Here is a 2,941-nt window from a genome sequence, read left to right as displayed (position 1 = left end):
GTTGCAAATTGGTCTGGGGCTTCTGTGGTTAATAAAACTAGCCAAAAAAAAAAGTTCAACTCTACCCATGAGATAAAAAACAAAAATGCATCTGCCAATGGTATTGCTCTTGTCTCTCCCATTCTGAAGAGCAAAAGATAAGTTGACTATAAAACTGACAGCTAAACTCAGCAAATAAACAGTTTGCAGAGAAAAGCTGTTGTGCATTGCAATTTTATTATTCTTTGTTGGCCTTTTGGCTAAGATCAAGTGTAGTATCTGTTCTTATCAGTTGCCAAAGGAGGCGCTGATCCATCCCTATAGAGAGGGTTTGGTCAGCACTCTCCAATGGCGTAATTAGCCCCTGGAAGGACGGTTTCGGTAAGGGTCACGCTGTGCCGCCTGCCGGAAACAGGGGGCCGGTGCATGATTGAGTATGAGCCGTCTGGAAGGGTGCTGCTATTGGTCTGACCCAGAGGGTCGAGTACCTGGCCTTCTGGCCTGGATTGAGGTAGTTCTAGCCCCGAACAGTTTTTCGGAAGGGAACACTGGCTCCTCTTTTCTGGGTGGGGAGGAGCGGTTAGTACTTCCCGAATGTAATTAGGTAGGAGTGATGGGAGCGACAGTGGAGCCTGATGGCAAAGGGCTCTCATCAAGCTTCCTGAACTTCATGCCTTCCTGCCTGGGGTGGGGGCTGCTGTGGTCCAGACCGTTGATCAGGGCGGTCTTGAAAGCCTTTGGAGTATGGTCCCCTGGAGTGGCAGTCCAGGGGGGCCTAAAAGTCACCGTGAGTGAGAGTCACGTTGATTTGGGCACCACGGTCACTGCACCATAGCACACTTTTTTTTAGCACCTGCCTCTTGGGCCGGGCCCTTTGGCTGGGAGCAGAGGAATTTTTTATTCCTGGCCGGAGGGCCTGGTCATTGTTTTGCACAATGGCCACCTTTTCACTTTCCTCTCCACTATCTCTTCCCCATTTTATTTACTTTATTTCTCTTGTGTGTTGTATCATGTCTTTGTTTTGTTACTTTGCACGTGTGATGAGTAGGGTCACAGGTCCTAGGGCCTGTCCTGAAAGTCTGGGGAGGGGATGGACATGGCCTTCTGGCTTAGTTCGCCCTCTCTCTTAGGGTTGGGGTCTCCCTTTGGGGGAGCCTCACCTAGTATTTGGGTGGGTCTGTTTGAGACCTTCCAAAGAACGGGGTCTGCCTGGTTTTGGCCAGAAGGACCAAGTTTTAAGTGTCCTTGTCCCTATCTGGAGCCTAACGCCTGGGGGATTCAGGGCAAGGCCTTCTGATTTTAGAGGGCTTGTGTACCCGTCTGCCCTTTTTTGTGTCACTCTTTATGTGTGTGCATATTTTTATGCATCGGGTGAAGTTTGAGTGTGTTTTGCATTCCACAGGCTTTCAAAAAGAAAAGGATTCTTTATTGAACTTATTGCAATCATAGAGAAGGTTTCACGTTGTCGTGTGTAAGTATTTTATGCTTTTTAACATTATAGTAGGTCCATATAACGTGTGCAAATTTAACATAGCTAGGCTGTTAAATTTAGTTGGTATTGGAGATTATCATTTAAGTGTTTTAACCAATGTGCTATCTTTTAAGTGGTTTATGTGGTCATTTAAGGCTTTTAGCTTGAATATCAATGAGTGAGAAAATACATACATATACACACACAGTATAATGAGAATGGTCTTTAATATTTGTAGGGAAAGTGATGATGTATGCCTTTCATTAATCTAATGGTACGTTAGACTAGTTCTTTTTTACCTAAGATTTTTGAATACTGAGCAATCATTGTATAGTGTATGACTAGATTTACATACCCAATTGTTGGGATATGACAATTTCATACTAATGGCCTGAAAAGGATGGTTTGCTGGGCATAGTTTTTAAAGAGATATATATATATATAGTGACAGTACAGTTCCCTGTCCTAGTAATTGTCGCCCAGGGTTCTCAAATAGGCAGATTGAGGGGCTCCAGGAGTATTTAATGTGGAGGAATCTGTTTTTTATCAGTTTCCTCCAAAGTTTGTAAAATCCACTTGGGGACCTGGAGCCCGGAGATTCCATAGTGTTATGGGTGGGATGGAATCTCCAATCCTGGGACCGAGTTTTTGGAACAGCCAGGAGTCTGGCTGTTTGATTGAGCAGGTGGGTCCTGGGCTTATAGCAGAGTTATGCCCCATACACACGATGAGATTATCGGACGAATGAACGTCCGTTTTTTATTGCATGCTAATCTCAGATCGAATCTGATGAGTTTACTAAAGTCACGAAAATTCCCGCACGACATAAAAAAAATTCGTACGTGATGTCATGTGTTGTAATGCATTTGTATTGCATTTTCGAACGATAGCTGTACTGATTACACGAAAATCGTACGATTTGGCATCGTACGAAAAAAATTTCCGTGCACGTCCGATAGAATAATATCGGATGTACTGTTCGAATCGGCTCTCGAAAGCTCTGTACTAACGATCCGATTATCGTACGATCGCATCGAAAGCGGTATTTTCCGTACGATTTTCGTATCGTGTGTACGGGGCATTAGGATTAGGGTTCTGGGCTCCACCCAGAGAGTCCACTAAAAATCTAAGTCTGAGGATCAGAGCAGTGAGGGAAGCGGCTTTCTAGATAGACGCTGTGTGCATGTAAGGAAACAGATGAGAGCCTGAAGTGGAAGGCCTGAGCAACAAAGAAGCTGAAAAGAGGTACAGTAGTTGTATGGGAACCCTGTTATATGGCCAAGAGGGCTGAAGTGTAAAGCCTAGGTGGCAGTGCTGCTGAAGAGAGCCAGGTGGCTTGGCATTTTTCATGTATTGTTTTTGGGAGAAGAATCCCTGTGTGGGCAACCAAGTGCATGTATGAATGTTATTTTGTTCCTTTTTAATAAAAGTGGGCTACCATGCCCTTAAACTAAAGTTCCTGTTTACTGTGAACTTACTGAAAAGGCCTCT

The 2,941-nt window shown here is 44.4% G+C and overlaps 1 pseudogene; it reads left to right on the top strand.

Moving 5' to 3' along the window:
* Positions 1-219: 219 nt before the first annotated feature.
* Positions 220-326, top strand: LOC143937540 (U2 spliceosomal RNA; annotated as a pseudogene).
* Positions 327-2,941: the final 2,615 nt, after the last annotated feature.

Source organism: Lithobates pipiens, unplaced genomic scaffold, assembly GCF_037356315.1.
Source record: "Lithobates pipiens isolate NorthernLeopardFrog02 unplaced genomic scaffold, aLitPip1_a1.2 Scaffold_28, whole genome shotgun sequence".
Lineage (NCBI taxonomy): Eukaryota > Metazoa > Chordata > Amphibia > Anura > Ranidae > Lithobates > Lithobates pipiens.
Note: the sequence above shows the minus strand (reverse complement) of the source record. Positions and strands in the feature narration are given on the sequence as shown.